The following is an 18087-nucleotide window of genomic DNA, read 5'->3' as shown; positions in this document are numbered from 1 at the left end:
AGCATCAGTGAAAATTACAACAAAAGAATAATTGGAGAGTACTAAGCAAATGCACTTATTGGGAACTGGAATAGCACCATATTCTTACTGAACCAGCTCCTGTATAAAACTAGGTAGGACTAGGTGTGTGGAAGGAATATTTTATAGTTGGATCAAGACTCCTTTTTTATGCTAAGGAATCATTGGGGAAGTAGAACTTACACACAAAACACTGACGGAGCAGCACAATGTTTTCATTAAATCTCTTCTCATTCTATATCCTAAATAGAGTCCTTATATTTTTTGCCTTCTATGTTTGACTTGTTAGAGGTTTTTGTTTTATAAGAGAAAGGCAAAAAATAGTAGGTCTTTTAAAAGCACTCTTAGGTGTCATTTGCCCTGAGAGAAAGTATATACAGAACACACAGCAGTGTGCAAGGGTGAAGGGTTTTATTGGAATTTAGTTCCCCTTCCCTGAGTAATGCCACAATCCCAAACCTGTAAAAGCCTTCCCGCCTCTCAGCACTGCCATGAATCTTCCACTTCTGAGATCATAAATGTTGAATTTAATATCTTTATATTCTGGTAAGTGTGTACTGTTAAACTCACGTGTTTTGTAGGTTCTGGTCTAATTTTTGTATTTTAAGGTTCACAGGCAAATATTTTCATATAGGAGCACTTGACCAACTTGGGGGACTGAGGAGGAAAACAATAAATCCAATTGATTTGAGAGCTTGTCTGGTATCTAGTATGTGTCACTAGTGCTACCTGTGAGACCAAACATCCAAAGTCTGTCTGGGCAGGTGTTTGTACCAGCTGGACTGGATTTGTAGCAGCATGGACTCACCATAGAGAAGCCTACTTCTGCTGGAAGATGTAATCATCCTTCCTTCAATTCAGGCTAGATGTTCAGGTCCAATAAATCTCAAATGTTTCTGATGTTCAGGATGTTATGGTTTTGATCAGTAAATTCAGATTTTGAAGAAATAAATGCTTTTTATTAAAAGATTAGGGAAATAAAATTTGCTTTTCTTTACCTAATTCCTACCCCAATAATGTGCATAAATCAGACTCTGCAGAGTGAACAAGTTGCTTTCTCTACATGATCTTCCAGGAAAGAAAAAATACCACCTAGAAAGAGATTTGCACTTATTTCAGCACTTTCATTTGGTTTTCCTCAAAATTTTAAATTGTGCTGCCTTTGATTTGAAAACATTCTGGTGAGCTTGGAGTTTCTAAAAGTTTTCTCATGTGCCTCAATAATTTTTCTGTTGCTTATTTCAGAGTGAAGCAATTTTATTTCTAAACTATGACATCATACAGGTAAAAGGTAGTCATACTGACTTCTTGTTTAAGTTTCAAGGGTATTTTTTGTTTGGGTTGGGTTTTTTAAAGTTGTCTTGATGCAGCAGAGGTCAACTGTGAGTATGAGAGGGGATAGGGAGACAAACTGAACGGGATAGGATATTTAAAGGCTCATTACTAATACTGCTGTGGTTTGGAATGATTAAGGGTTAATAGAAGGAAGTCAGTCCACAACTACACTAAGAGTGATTATGTGACAGAGTAATTAATTTAGATGTTTTAAGGCAATTGATTTATAAAGTATTTGCATGTTAAAAGCAATTGTTCTCCTTTAAACTAAGTTTGCATTAAGCTATTAACTAAGTTTCAGGAATGATATATTGGGTGGGCTAAGCTTCTGTAAGTTCCAGTATTCTGCTTCATGAATAAAACTGTCAGAGTAAAGCAACCAATAACTCTCTGTCTTGACATTATATTCAGTATAACAAATAAATCTTTAGGATCTCAACAGACCTGGCAACTTCATTAACAGTTACGCCTGAAGCAGAGAATGAAAGAAAATCAATTGATGGAGTCTGATATTTTAGGGTTTACAGAAGAGAAGGGTTAGTGGACTGCTGATGAACCTTCCGTGCTTGAGCTCAATCTTCCTCCTACAGAGGGCAACAAAAATTGTGAGAGAAAACTTCCATATGAGAAAGGAGCAATGCTTGAAACAAAGGAAAGGGTGTGAATTAATTATAATTGGAAATAGAAACCAAAGTCTGTGAATCTTAATTCCATTTTATAAGAAATATCTATTTCCTGTAAAGCTTCTTAAGGAGGTTGGCCCCAATCTGTAAAAACTCTTTACCAGCTCAGGATCTGGTATTTGTAGCTGAACAGACTGATTCCACCGAGCTTTTTACTTTTTTTTTTAAATCTCAAAAATATTTCCTAATTCTGCTTCCATTGAATATGTTACAGTTGACCTCAGATGAAACATAGGCCAGTGTTATAATATCCTGATTCTATTCATTGAAAAGTCAATGAAAGTGTCTGATATGACAGAAAGTATCATCTGCAAAACAGTTGTTGAGAAAGTTTCTGTGAATTTTAAAATTATTTCCACTAAGAGTCCAATATGTATGCCTGAGGCTGTAAAATCAAGAATAATCTTTAGGGATGGGGACTAATCTGAAGCCTAAAGATTAGATAAAAGATAAATCTATTGAATATCTGTGTTATGCATGTATATGAATAATTCCACTATTTTAATTCCTCTAAATCATAAAGAATAGAGAAATATGTCTGGCCTATCAAAATAGTAATTTTTAATAAATTAACTGAATTAAATCTCACTTGGTTTTCGGTTGTGTAGGATGCAATTTACATAATAAAGAAGGTTTTAGCCTTCTGAATATTGAACCATATTTAGGGTGAGGGAATAGTGAAAAATCTTCATATTGTATATCAGTTCTAGGCACCTTCTCTCTTACCTGGGCTTTCTTGCTGGCTTTATTATAAAATTTATCTCAGGGAAGTTCTTGCAGGCCTCTAAGTTCATACTGTATTTTCATGCAGTGAAATTGTACACATTTATACTAAATTATATTTCTAAATGCAAAAAACTTATAGATAAAAGGTCAGGGCATAGGAGATGAACAAATTAATGAGAAGGTCGGGATGACAGAAAGGGAAATATAATGAAAGCAAGTGTCCAATTCATATACAGCCAGTAGCTGAGATAATTTTTTCCATCTGCCTGAAATATTTTATTGCATACTCACCTTTTTTCTTTTCATAGTTCTACATGGCTTTGCAGTAGACAGCTGCATCTGCTCAAGCAGCTTTCTGAAGAGATCACAGTATGTGAAATAATGCTAAAGACTGATGCAGCTTGTTAGGCCATTTCCTGCAGTAAAAGATCACCCTATAATGCCAGTCTCTCTGTACTTATAAGATTTGAAGGATCACTTTAAGCCAAGGATCTTTGTCATGTCAGCTGGAATGAACAGTCAAGACAGACTTCACTGTGAGCTGAAGTGCACCTAAGGGAGGATGTGTGGGCAGAATACAGGGGAGAAGCTCTTTGCTTTCTTTGTTATAGGTCCAGTGGTAATAATCTGTTTTCCCTTGTGCTCTTGGGGCACAAGAAGAGTCAAGGCTGTTCCTCTAGAAAAAGACCTTGGAAAACATTAATCCTACTCCTGGAGAACTTTCTTTCATAAAAGCTAGTAAAACAATGTGAAGGAACTAGGAAATTTCTTGACATCATCAAGTAGTCAGTTTTATATTTTCCGATTGATGTGTGTAATCAGGCTAAAGTGGTAGAACACATATTCTGGAGCTGCTTTCCACATTTCTGACAGGCTTAAGAGAAACTTAAACTCTCTTCAGTTTTACAGTATAACTAGTTTATAACAGGCAATTGGTCCCAACCATTCCTTACTAATGTTGAATACTGTGAGCTGATTCCTTGCTAATTATCCATATGAAGGATAAAATGTGGAACATTTTTGTGCTGTGGAATAAAACTGTGGAATACCTCAGTCCATAGTTACACAAGTTAATGGCTTCTGACCAACTGTGAATTACTACTGTGGAGTTGCTGCTGATAATCATTGTTTGTTTAATTGCTGCTTCATGGTACAACTGAAAAATATTGATTGTGGAAGATTTGGTGCTTTGGGCAATGAAACTTGAAGTTCAATGCTTTTCTTGACATGCAAGCCTTTTAATTCGATTCTCTAGCTAATCCTACCGGGTCTGATCTGATCCTTTTCTTCTATGGTACCTATCCTGTACCTAGTCACTGATATCCATGAAACTTATGTTAAATTCTCTGAAATAACTATTCAAATTTGGTTAAGCTCAACCAGTAGGCTTCTAAGGGAAAATTGAGATACTGAGGAAGTAAACATTTTGGCCCGGAATAACTGTGTGCTCATTTGCTCTGTGGTTTTATAGTGCCAATTCAGCTCTGATTTTCGCTGGTGAGAGTGAACAGCACTGTCAGGTCATCAGTGATCCCACTGCCTTGTCATTATTTCTGCTGGTCTTGTGGTTCCACTGGGAACACTGCTTGTGATTTCCCTTCAAGGCATGGTGATAAAAATTGTGTCCAGCCTCAGGTGAATGATAAAACACCCACTCAGTGTCATGAGAGTAAGTATGTGATTCCTTGTTCTCCAGCAAAACATCCTGCACCATTAAGGTGACAAAAAGGTTGACCTTGACCTCAGCAAGAGAGCTCTGGGCACTCCATGTTTATTGAAAGTTAAATGCAAGGAGATGCAGCGAGGCTGGCCTGAGGCACAAGGACAGGGCTGATTCCTGCACGACAGGAATGTGTATGAGGTGGGCAGGTGGCAGGATGTGCTCTTGATGCCTTAGGATTTTAGCTTTTATATTTTTCATATATTTGTAATCCTGCAATTCTTTAGTGTATAACTCTAAACTCCATATCCAGTGTTAGCTACTGCTTTCCCATTTTGGTCAGACAGAACAATTCCTCTCCAGGCCCGGGAATCAAGGACACCTCACTGTCTCAGGCCTTGAGAAATGCAAACACAAGTGAGTGGGGAGGAGCAAATCTGGGGTAAATGACTTCATTACCTGAAGCTGCAATTGGAAAACAAATCTCCAATGTGCAAATGGACCAAATTTATAAAGTGTGAAAACCCGTGACCTGTTCATTATTAGTTATGGACCCTGGATGGGCTCTGCCTGCCTGAAACGTACCTGGAGGCCCTTCAATAAATAATTCTCTTAGTTTTGTCCGGCCTCTGTTTCCAATTAGCCCAGAAAGGCCTTGCTGGCTGCGGAGTGCAGGGCTCTGGGAGGGCCATGGCCTCAGCCACGGCCGGGGCACAGCTCCAGCTCCTGCCCTGATCCCCTCCCATTCCCTCCCGTGCCGGCCAGGAATGGCACCTCAGGCTTGGAGCATCCAGCTCGAGTTGCTGCCCAGCATCCTGAGGGGACTGGAGCCAGCTGTGAGCCCAGAGCACATGCAGTCTGGTATTTTCCTGTGAAGAGCTACTCGCTGCTCTTCAAACACTTCTGCTCTCTCCCTCTCTTAACTGCTGCAATCCTTTTAGTTTAACGTGTCCTTCCTGTATAAAAGGCACTTAGGAAATGATTTCTGTCTTCCCCGCCTATAAACCATGCTGAGATTTGTTCGGTTTGTTGTCACATAAATGAGAAAAAACTTGTGTGTACGCCAGGAAATAAAAAATACCAATCTATTGTCTCTTCCTTTTTATATGGCTACTTTTGTCTGAAGATATTAAATCACCTTAGAACTATCAGTTAGCTGAATACAGATTTTACTACATCTCGGAAGTTAAAAATTAGTGAAACAAAAAGATATTTCAGATTCTAATCCATATTTTTGTTGCCCTTTTTTGTTCCTCTGTGCCCTCCTCCCTTTCCAAAGATTTCCAGAGTTTAGTGAACTTTCTCTCAGACTGCATATACATATATATATCACATACATATATATGCATAATGTGATCATCATACTTACAAATCCCTAACTTCAGGGAGTCACAAAGCTGGACCACACTGGCATATACCTTTCTACTTCAAATAAAAGCACATTCCTGCTTTTAGGATGTTTGCATGAACTGCAGTGTAATGCATTTTCTGTATTGTAGACAGCTCAAAAGATTTCCATATTTTTTTAAATATTCAACTCTTCACATATCCAGGACTGCTGCTGTTCTCAAGATTTTGGTAGGAGGGAGAAGGGGGATTAAGGTCATTCAATTTAGATGCTGTTGTTGCCATTTATATAGACTAGGGCAAACTAATACTTTGACCTTGAATGAAAAGTTCTTTAAAAAAGTTCTTAAAAGTTCCTGTGATATTTTGGATATACCTTTATATATTCCAGGCACTTTGCTGTCTGGCAGAAAAGTTAGATTAAAATTATATTAATATTTGAAGTTCACCTTTAGTGGAATCTACACATACACAATTGTCCGCTGTCTAACAAACCAAACAGTACCTTCTCGTCCTTAAGAATGTTCTTAAAATCATTGTTCCATGTATTTTCTGTGCTTTGTTGGATTAAGACAAAGTACTCAGAGCTGCTAAGTGCTCAGTACTGCTCTAGGGAATTTCTTCATGAAGGATGTCAAATACTTTTATGTCATGAACTAGCTGAAAAATCATCATCATGATGTTGTGGGTGCCTTCCTTATGGGTAGGTTTATCTCAATGAGTGTCTCTGTACTGTCATTTTAATACGTTTCTCATTACCATCACTCACTGGTTCAATGCAAAAAAAAAAAATTTCTGCTGTCTGAGTGATAGAATTATCTAAATTGTTATGTTCCTTGGTTTAGCACTGCAATTCATAATGCTTTGAGACAATTTGTTTCCCATTACACCATAAATTAATGCTCTATATTTGTTTCTAGTGGTTTTATTTCAGTCAGAAACTTTTTAATGGGAGCTGGGCAATTATTTGTCCTCCTAGATCTATGAAAACCTTTCCCTGATGTCAGTTGCCTTTGTAACGCCCTCAGAATATGAACAAGATTTTCAGCAGCAGTGGGAGGACCTTCAATTTCCATTAATTTCAATTTCTTCCTTCTTAATTGCTTTGATGTTTTAAAAAGTCATATTTTCATGACTGTTATGAGAGTAGTATTGACCGATCACCCCACAGTGTCTGGGGTTGCTCCACCTCCCCCAACTTTCTTCTGCTGTAGCATTTTACATTGAGCTACTTGAGCTCTTTGGAAATGCAATATTTCAGTGGAAATAATGGCATTCATGAATGCAATTATTCATTTTCACAGGAATCCCTTTGCTGCTCTCCAACTGAGTTTGATACCACCATCACAGAAAGACACAAATATTCAGCAATTATTTTATTTTTAAAATGATAATTAATTTTTAAAAATTGTATTTTATTAGCTATGAACTGCTAGTTATGTTAAATTATTTCTGAATTCTTATGATATTTTTGGTCAGTAGCAGAAAAGGTATTATGCTGTCATTTAATTGGTTTGCTTTAACAGTAAATCATTCTGTATAAATAGATTTAGGTAGATGAAAATAGATTATTCTGGGGTCACAATCAGAATTAACATATGAAATATATTTAGGTGTGTTACTTAGTAACTTGAAAATTTTCAGTGTTCAGTAATTCCATGCTATAGTAAAAGAGATGATTCATCAAAATCTACTGCACGATCAATTTGTAACAACAAATAGATGACTATTTCAGCACTGTTGAATTATCTATGGAAAATGGTGTAACTGTGTAAAATTAACTTTTCCTATGAGGCATCTTCTGGAAAACATTAATGTTACTTCCCAGTTCTACATGAAGGTGCCAGTTCAGGAAAGTATATAAATGTTAATGGGAAATTATAAATTATCTGAGGACTAACTGAAAGCCTGGAGGTCACTGTAGTTCTGTTCTTGACATATTTTCAAAACTTCAGTCACAACGGGTAATAAATCCAAAGGTGTTTGGTTGATAAAGGACAGAGTATAGAAAGTGCTCATACTGCAGTTCACAGTCTAGAAGTTTGGGGCCATACAAACATCTGTAGCAGGATGTAGGGGGGATGTTCCAGAGAAAAATTCCCTGGATTTCTTCCTTGTTTTGTGACGTCTCAAGCGTGTACTACTTAGAGAGAGCTGGCTTTCCTCTACTCTCTTTTAACAAGTGCTGCGTTTGTATCGAAATGGAAAAGTAGAAACCTCATAAAATACATAAGTAAATAAATAACAAAAAGAAATGTTACAAAAAGCTTTTATTCTTAACACATTATAAACTGCCTCTTATAATCTGTATTACAGGATGTTAAAGCAGCACACGACTGATGCATTTTGACTTTACTGATCTGTTGAGAGAGAAATTTACTCTTTCTGACAGGATAGAGGATGTGGATGCAAAACTGCTCTATCAAAATATTTTCTAACCCACTGACTTAGGATCACGTGCAGCTGAGCATGATACACATTTATAGGTCATGGATGTACAGAGTTTTCTGGGAAGGTCATTGAAGGTCATGGAAGCTGGATGTTTATGCCAGGGCGTTGCAATTCCTAGTAAATACCTGGATGTATTGTTAGTGTTTAGACCTGTAAGTCACAGGGAAATAGATGCTCAAACGGACTTAGAATTAGTTCAGTCTGAAACCAAAAATGATACTGCCACACTAGGTGGGTTTTGAAGAAAAACCAGCTTCAAGTTCTGATTTTATACTAGCTGGACTTGTCTGCATGATGCTCTATCATCTAGAAATGCTTAAATTTGGAGGAGTAATTCTGATGATACTGGGGGATTATTATCTTCTTTTCTTTCCTGTCACCAAAATAAATGCATGACATAATCATTAGAATGACAGGAAAATGAGAGGAGCATAAAATCAGAAACTTGGTAGTTTTGCTAGTGTCTTGGTTTAATTTTGACGTTTCCCGGCCAACGCACCAAATTAATGTCTTGAGTTTGAGTTGCCAATTTGAATAAACTTATTTTTCTTGTTGTGAGACAGAACCAGGAGCAAAAGAGCAAGGCAGGCCTAAAACTTGAGAGAGTATAAAAGAAAATTTATTAACTACACAAACAAAAAGAGAGGAAAAAAAAATTTTCAGAATAAGATTTTTTAGATCACTCCTTCCCTCCCTCTCCCAATCTTCATAACAACAAAACAAACATATAACAAATACTTCGGTCAGTGCCCAATTTAGTCTTTCTCAGTTCACTTCTGGAGAGAGAAGCTTCTTCTTGTTGAAGTTGTAGGGATTTTTCCCACAAGAAGGAAAAAGACAGTTCTCTTGTGGTTTTATCTTTCACAATTTGCATCCGCCCGGGAACCTGCAACCGTGACGCTCCTCCCAACTCTACAGCCGTCCCAAAGTTGTAGATGTGGGCCATGTCTGTCTCATGGGGTATTACTTTTAAGAATGAAATGTTCAACCGCAAAGATTCTCTCTGTCTCCTTTTTCTCTGCTCAGGCTTCATCTTCAGAAAACCAAAATCTCCTTCTTTTCTCAGGACAGAAATTCTTAACACAGGTGCTCTTTAGTCAAATCATCTATTAAATGGAACATTTCCATCCCCCCATGTCTCTTTCCATGGTTTATAGGAATATTCAGTACATCAGTTCATCCCTACAATTTTACAAAAAGATTTTCAGCCATTTCGGCATCTTCTCATTCTCCTTCCATCTTAAAAACTTAGCTCTTACATCACTGACTTCAGAAATCTTCTTATTCCCTTTCATATTAAAAGGAAAGGCTGGAGGCTTTGCAAATCTTATCTGAGCACTAAAGAGTTAAAGTTTAACACAACTACTAAAGTTGGGCCAGGCTCAGGCCGCGCTGGGGGAGCAGCTGAGGTGTTAATGAGCCTTTCTGGGGCTGGGCTGCAGCCCCACACTGCTCATGGCCACCCGGGCAGGCCCGGCCCGTCCGGCAGCAGCAAGAGTCGGCCTCCCCCCACGCCGGAGCCGCGGTCCCGTGGAGGAGGAAGCCGTGAAGGTCTCATCACACAACCTTTTCTCCCCCCGGCCACCGGGTCCGCTTGTTGGCAAACGGGGCCCAAGCGGCCTCCCGAGCCTCCCCCCGCCATGGGGGAGGGAGAATCTCGGGTTGATGCTACCTGCTCAGCCACCGAAAGACAAAGAGGGTCAGTTCCGGATTACCTTCCTCAAAATGTGTGTGCACGGAGCGAACTAACTTTCTCTAACTGGCTGTTGCAGGTATCCCAACCCCCACAGAGGAGATTCCCTTGGGAAGAACCTCTTCTGAGTTTCTTCTTCCTAAGTCAACCTATGTTTCTTTGTTTTGGTTAGGAACTGCAGTACATTATATATAAGATCCTTGTTATTGATTAAAGTTCAGTCAAAACTGAAGAAAATGGATTCGGAAGCTTACTGTCATGTGTATCTATTTTGGGAATGGGTTTTATAGTGTATGCTTATAAAAATCTATCTACTCCTTGCCACAAAGGGAGGATGTCATTGTAATTCTTCAATTTACAGATTATGCAGGGAGTGATTAAGCATGTGTATTTTGTGATAGGTGTAAATTAAAAATAAATGTCAAATACACAGAAAGCACTTCTCTGAGTGTTTTTGTAGATATGCAATTGCCTTTTTAGCTGAAAAAAAAAATTAGATATCCAGAAAAAAACTGTTGTACTTTAACAATATTTACAACTTATACAAGATTCTCCTAACACCTAAAGACAGATAAATACTAATAAACAAAATTAACAAGATTGGTGTGAATTCCCTGAAGTTTGTTACATCAACCCTCATGAAGTACCTTGTTTGCAAAAGTATGAATGATGACACCATGCGCTATTTTTAGAGGATATCTGGGTGCTGTATGAATGCCTGAATTTGAACTGGGACGAAGGTAGTCATGCTCTAACACTCACATCTGCTGCACAGTGTTTGTTATTTAGTGTTCTCAATGTTCCTGCTGAGGATGTTTCAGGCATCTATTTGGACAGCAGAAAAAAGAGGAGTTGCTTGGCTTAGATCACAAATCACTGTGAATAACAGCTAGCAGGCAGTCAAAGAGAAGAGTTTGGAGCTCCTCAGGAGGGCTGAAATGTATTCACCAAACCTTTATCATTGGACATAACAGAAATATCTGTTTGCCAGTTACACAATCCCAAGGGTTACCTTTCCTTATTGATTCATTATCAACCTACCCCCACCACGATATTATCAACTCCCTACTACAAGGGTATAGATTAATGTAAAGCAAGACTCACAAATATTTGCAGTTGAATTTATCCATCTTTATATTTTCAGTTATTTATCTATAACTCTTGTCTTAAAACAGCAAATCAGGAACAAACACAGAAATATAATCTAAGACTTCTGATTCTGCTTCTCCAGATCTTAGTAGTTTTGGTGTCTATTCTGTTACCTGTAAAGTAAATTCAGTTGCATTAGAGGGAGTATTAAGCTCAAAGAACTGCAAGATTGTAATAACACAATCTTATTTAGTCCATAAATATAACTTTTAAAATAAAGAATTCAGAAAGCACTAGTATGTAATTTTTCATATGTCAACTCACTATTTTCCTTTTTAGTCCATTGCATCTATCTCTTAAAAGTCTAATGCATAGTTTTTACTAAGAGGCAGCAGCTCTGTATTGACTGGAACGTCTTCCATGATCTGATTTGATTGCATGGAAAATAAAGAACACAATAATGAGCAGATTCCTTGGATACTGAAAAAAGAGCAAGTTTAGTAATTTTGAAGAGAGGAGCAAGTAAAATGTGATATTTCCTGGGTATCTGGCTCTTGGTAGAGGTTAACATCATCCCAGTATTTAACTCTTTCCCAGGTAATAAAATTAGAGGCCCTGAGTTTAATATTCAAACCTGTATCTGCTGAAAAAAGCACAAAATCAAAAAAGGTGTGTAAATCCTGAGCTGCTGGGGCAAAATGTCAATGTAAATGTTGTAAAAATTTCCCACCACAATGTTTTTTATGCAAAGCCTGGACCATTAAAAAATGTCCCTAATCTAATTACAGCCTTCCTTAAACTGTTACATATGTGTAGAATTATATAAAGGGTTATACAGACTGATTGTTTCTTTCTCACCTTCCCCTTCATCTGTTGTGGAATCAGATGTCCACATCTTTTCTATCTACAAACAGTTGTGAAAAATGTGTGATCTGGGCTTTGTTAAATTATTAACTCCCAAGAAAAGTAGCTGACCAAGAAATTGCGTCTATTCTCCTTGTTGTAGCTCAGCTGCAAAGAATATGTCAGAATAATTACCGAAGGAGAGAGAAAAACAAATTACTTTCATTGAATTGCTATGAATCCTTTTTAAAATAAGGTGCAATTGACCAAAGCATTATTTATTTTCAAGTCCTGTAATTGTTCTATTGTCATGGAAGCTTATCAGAAGTACCAAAGCTGAGTATTGGTATAAAATGAATCTGGTTTATGTTAAATCCCCAATGAACCAATCTGTTCATGACAGATATCACTACCAGCTAAATGGCCATCCACAAATCCTAAGTCTCATAAAATAGAAACAAAACAGCAAAAAAGGCTTGTTTAGTTTTCAGTCAGAGAACTCAGTATATATATGAACAAGAGATTCTTCCTGCTGGGATTTTCCAGAACTCTTGTTCTAACTTAACTTTATATTGTCAAAGTCAACAGGACTAACTGGAATAGCAAGCTGAGTAAGGCTTTACCTCTTAGAAAAATCCATCTCATTCTCCAGGGTAAGAAAAAAGAGATTTTTTTTTCCTTATATGAATTTTATGGAATGTGTGTCCAATGCAAGATTCTATAACTCCTGCTGTCTTTGGTTAAATTTTTCTAGATTATCAGAAACTTCTAGAATTGAGTCAGTGCCTTTAGATTTGTTATGATTAGTTGGATTTTTTTGCTTAAAAATCTCCTCCATAAAGTTCCCCTAGCAGGTGTGCTAGTGAGGAACTAAAACAAGGAGGCTCAGAAACACTAGAAAAATAGAATTAGGCCAAAAAGTTTAAATTAAAAAAGGGAAGCAGTTGTTTCATAGTTAACTTTGGCTAAAGTTTTGGAGAGGCTACAGACAAGACTGAGACATATTGGCTGTACAGCTGCTGTTTTTTAAACAGCCTCCCCCTGCACTTCTCCTGCCAGCCCCATCAGTGGAAGATTTTGTACTTGGATGTTTTTAGTGCCACTGTAATGCAATGCTGTGTCCTCTCTTTCTTTTTTTTTTTAAAGCTATGGTTGCCAACTGCAGCAAGCTGTTTGTTGCTTTCAACATGTGAAATAAACAGGCCTTACAGATAAGGGTGATGGTATCAAATTCTTTTAAATGGTATTGTATGCTCAATTTGAACCATGGTCTTCAAGGCTGAAATGCTGGATGAGGACTCTGCAGTTGCAGCAGTGCATAAGTGTCTGGTCACTTTTCTTGCAACTGGGAAATTATTTTTAATGATTGTAAATTTGGTGGTAAGAGCAAAAGCTGTCTAATGCAAAGATATTGTAATACTAGTGTCTTCCCCCTATGCTTTTCTCCTGTTGATCCTACGGAAGGTCTCTGCATGTTGGAGTCAGTAAGTCAGGGGTCTCTCTGAGTCCTTCAGAGAGAGATCAGAGTGCAGAGATTGAATTAAAATCCTTGGATGGAATGAGTAAGTGAATAGATGGAGTGAATAAGTAAGTAAGTAAATGGAATATGTTTTAAGTACTTTTAGTGAGTAAAAGGTCTTAGATGCCTGAGAAGTAGTATATGTTCTAGGGAAGGTTGAAAAACATACTAGTGTTTCTTTAGAGGCTCCAAGAACCTCGCTTTAGACATAATAAAGTTAGAGTTAAGAATATTGCTTACATTTTTCAGTTAGAACAAGATAGGCCATGAACGTAGTTTATACGTAGCCTGGTGTGCTAAGAAACTAGAATTCTAATAGGTTAAGAAGTAGTGGTCCGAGTTTGTGTCTTAGCTAGTTGGAAAGTTTCTATAAAGAACATGCATCAGGGAGAGCTGGTGCTCTATGCCATGACTTTATGCCATGTGCATTTTGCCACTTGCTGTTTGCCATTGCTTTTGCCATTGATTTTTGCCATTGCTTTTTGCCATTGCTTTGCTTTGTTTTTGTCTTTGAGACTGATGTGTTTCTGTAACAAATAACTTTATAGCAACTATTAACTTGCTTGGCTTTTTAAAAAAGAAAATAACCCGACAGTGTGGGTGCCCAAGAGGCACCTGGAGGTCAGCAAAACCGCACACTTGGTGCCCCGTGTGAGGATGTCAAAATCTCACATCTGCAGGAGAGAACACAGCTGTTTCTCTGGCTTTTGACCTCTACAGAGGTTCACTGTGTTCACCTCTTTTACTCCATGGGAAACATGTAGAATGTTGAGGTCTGAGGAAGGGAAGACTGTCTTATTTCTCATGATGTATGCAAAAAATGAAAATAAAGATGAGACTTTGACACAGGTAATGCAGAGACAGTGACAGCCCAGGAAAATACCTTTAATCATTGTTATCTCTAATTATGGGGGGGGGGGGGGGGGGGGCGAGGCACGGGATAGCAGATTTTGCTGAAAAATGCTCTGAATCAAATTTATACCTTCAGTTTCATTTTACTACCTATGTTAGTATTAACCTAATCACCTTCCAGGCTAACTCCTTGTTTGTGTCCGCAGATGGAAACATAGCCAAACATGTCCAAACACCCATGTGTATAAGACAGACTCGACTGAGCTCAGTTTTCCCAGGAGCTGACTGAGAGCCCACAGCCACGAGAAAGGGTCAGCGCATGTGTGCAGCAGCACAAAGCCAGAGAGACACTGCCGTGTGTTCACTCAAACAAGGAGGAATCAGGCATAACCTCACAAGAGTTCCTTTCTTTATACACTGCCTGAGGAACCCCAGAAGTTACATAACCATCTGGAGCTTTTTGCTCCAAAATCCTTTGCAATTTAACTGGAAAGATCATTGCTCTGACTAGGTCACCTCACTCTCATTGAGATTTGCGTGGGTACAACCAGCTCAGAGATGTGCAGAAAAGCAACAAGATTCATCACAAATCAATCTATCTTACCAACAGCTTTACTAAAGAAGAATTTTTCAAGTGTCCTTCTGAAGGGCCCCCCAAGGATGATGATGTTGCTGGAGGCGGATGACTCTGGAAGATGTGACCATTTCTCCTCTGCTCAGCAGTCATTTGGCAGCATTCCTTTGGAGACACTGACCTGTCCTTACTTTTGTCTAAGATTCAACTCGGAACTGTAAAAAATCAGTCAGGGAAAGAAAGTGGCTTCGGTTTGTTATTTAAAGCAGGAGTGTTTTGTAATGACAGGCAAATGCAGGGATGGTGCTTGCTGAACATGACACATCGCCTGGTAATGTCACTGCACATAATGGAGGCAGTGCTCTGGGAGACATGTGATGGCTTCTGATCTGCCAGGAGGCAACTTAGCCAGAAATTTACTTGTGTCTAATCTGATCAGTGGGCCCTTCCAGGTGAGTCAGTCAATGTAAGAGTGGACCGAAGGATGGGGCTTTTTTTTGTAGGCAGGTGAGGGAAGGGAATTTTCAATTTTCAAGCCAGAGATAGCAAATTTGTTGTCTTTCTCTTGAAACTGCTTTTAAGTAAGATTTATAATTGCTGAACTTTGCCTTGAAGGGTTGAAAAATAGAACAGAACAAAATACTTGAACAATTGCATACACCCAATTATCACATAGGGGACATTAAGGCCATATCTTAAATAACAAAAATCAGCACAGCTGTACAACTTTTACTGCAGTTTCATTGCTCTGACTGTTTAAATTCCAGGCTTTTATATAAACATATATATACTTCAAAATCACTTTGACAGACTATAATGTTTCAGTCTTCAAATTTATTTAATACACAGTTTCTATCTAGTGAAACAGAGGGAAATACAACCATTGGTTAGTTGCTACTTTTTATAAAGAAAATATGATATATCAATAAAAATGTTTCCATGTAGTGATTCTGTCCCATGTTGCTTGATGTATTTCTCTCTTTTAGCTGTTTTGTTTCCTTGTTACCCTTTCAAATTTATTATTTAATACTTGCTCAAATAGATCTAGATTTTTTTTTCAATTTTAAAGGTGGAAACAATAATTTTGGTTTAGTCTGTAGATACAGATTTTGTAAAAATAATGTTTTAATTAACCATAAAATTTATTCAGCTGGGTTTTTGTGGCCTTTTACATTTGCAAGGAAAGGTGCTGATACTTTGAATTTAACATGTTATAGTTATTTTTGGTCTAGTCATTGCAACATTTTGTGGTGATTAATATCCTGACATCCCAATGTATAAGCAGTTACACATATGTTGAAAGTCATTGAGGATTTTTTCCATTGCCAAGTAAGAAGTGGAAGACAAAAATAAGTTGAATGGAGAAGTATCTAGAAAAGAGAAAATGAGAATAGAATTAGATTTTTTAAAAAGCTGCAGTTTCAAGTTTTAATACATGAAATAAACATGCATAAAAGAATTTGAATTTTAAGAGTGTCTGATTTTTAATTTGCCACTATTGCTAGCATTGGCTTGACAGTATTTAACAGGAAAATCTGATGGTCTGGATACTTCAGATCAAGTGCATGTTCTGTAGGACTGTTGAAATAATTTAGTTTAGTGTTTAAGACTCTCAACTAATATTTGGATAGAATATTATCTTGTTTCAGAAGTGGCCTCATAATTCAATAGGAGCATTAGTGGAGCAAGATGTTCCCACAGCTGAAGGGCAATCACACAATTATCAGTTCCTTCCTCTAAAATTAAGATTTAATTATGTATTTCCTTTATTTGAACAGTCTTGTTTACAGGCTTCAGTTCCTGATTTCTAACATGCAAAAGGGAAAGAGGTTGGAATTTTATGTGGGACTGAAGACATTTCTTTTGGTAACAAAACTTCTGTTAAAAGTTTCATAAAAATAAGAAGTTTCTTTTCAGAGCCTAGAGATTAATGCACACTGAGAAACTTGTCTGCCTTTGCACCTGCAAATTATCATTGAGTGTGTATGACACAATCAGAATAAGAGTCAGTTACTGTTAATTCCTGCAGTGGAAAAATTTTTCTTGTTATGTCAAGGAGAAGAGACAGACCACCCTGCTTCTCTAGAACACTGAAGGTTATTAGTGGCTGATGGCTTTCAATACCCACTGTGATCATTAACAGTGTCAAATATCTATCAGCTGCAGGACCCAAATTAACTGCAAAAAAATGATTCTGACTGTTTTGGAGAAATGATTACAGAGAGCTAGATGGTCTCAGGGACACTGAGGTTTGCTGAGATCTCGAAGCATTCTGAGATTGCAAAATTTGCTGCTTCTTTTTTCGAAGCCTAATATTTTCTTGTTGTGCCCTTGTGAAAGAAAAGCTCCCTCCTTTAATAGTAGTCCACATTAAACCTAAGCAGATATAAACATAGAAGGTTTGGAATTTTCTTCATACAGTCTTGTTGCCAGGTTTCCTGTCAGTTTCTGAATTTTAGAAGCAGACATATCTATTTTCTGCTAGTGGCTATTTTGTTAAGCTGTTCTCCTCCTGAAAGGAAGCATAGTAGGCAGTGCTTGTTGATATATCTGTAAATGCTGTGAACTTTATAGAAGTATAATAACACATTTTTAATTGATTAAACCTGTTTGGCAAAGAAACAGAAATGTTAAAGATACAAAGAAAGAGGGAAGTAGGAAAAATGGGACACAATTTATGAATTAAATAACTATTCTATTGAAACTCACATAAATAAGTCTTAGAGCCCTTTCCAGAACTTCTTAACACAATTATATTTTTCATCAAATGATTCTTAGCTGAGATTTTTCTTTTTTACCCTGCCAGGGCTTTATATCTGGCTTATGCAGAGATCTTGAACACTTCACAGCTGTCATCATGTCATGATGTGTGTCCATTTGATTCAGAACAAGTCTGATTTCTGAAGCAAGATGCAGGCTGTATGTGTGAGATTAACAACTACCTTTTTTAAAGTTCAAGAAATCTTTTATCCCATCTAAGCACACTTTACAGAAGGCGATACACTATCCTACTTTACTGTTCCTCTGCAACCATCAGAAAAAGGAAAAGGGTCTTTAGTTCTTCCTCTGGTACGTTTGTCATTATCTTCTCTCCAGATCTATTCAAAAAGGTTTTCACTTTTTCCCCTTTTCTCTATTCAGTTCATAATTCCATTCATTTGGCATTAATTTGCCATTAGAATTTTTTTCTGGCCCAATCAGCTTCTTCCCCACTTCCCTGAATAGAATGCAAGCCCCAAAAACCTATTTAGTTAGGACATGTGTAGAGTTGGGAAACGGTGTTAAAAAATGTATTAG

At 37.5% G+C, this 18087-nt stretch overlaps 1 long non-coding RNA gene across 1 annotated transcript in view; it reads left to right on the top strand.

The window, feature by feature from the left end:
* The window catches only part of LOC148222197 (uncharacterized), a 34295-nt gene extending 17999 nt beyond the window's left edge, over positions 1 to 16296 (top strand). The window contains exon 5 of the long non-coding RNA XR_015806845.1: positions 14423 to 16296. This is a non-coding gene — a long non-coding RNA (uncharacterized LOC148222197). The remainder of the gene's footprint in view (positions 1 to 14422) is intronic.
* Positions 16297 to 18087: the final 1791 nt, after the last annotated feature.

The sequence above is a fragment of the Sturnus vulgaris genome, chromosome 14 (genome assembly GCF_052056855.1).
Source record: "Sturnus vulgaris isolate bStuVul1 chromosome 14, bStuVul1.hap1, whole genome shotgun sequence".
Lineage (NCBI taxonomy): Eukaryota > Metazoa > Chordata > Aves > Passeriformes > Sturnidae > Sturnus > Sturnus vulgaris.
The sequence above is the reverse complement of the archived record's forward strand: the minus strand, read 5'-3'. Positions and strand labels throughout refer to the sequence as shown.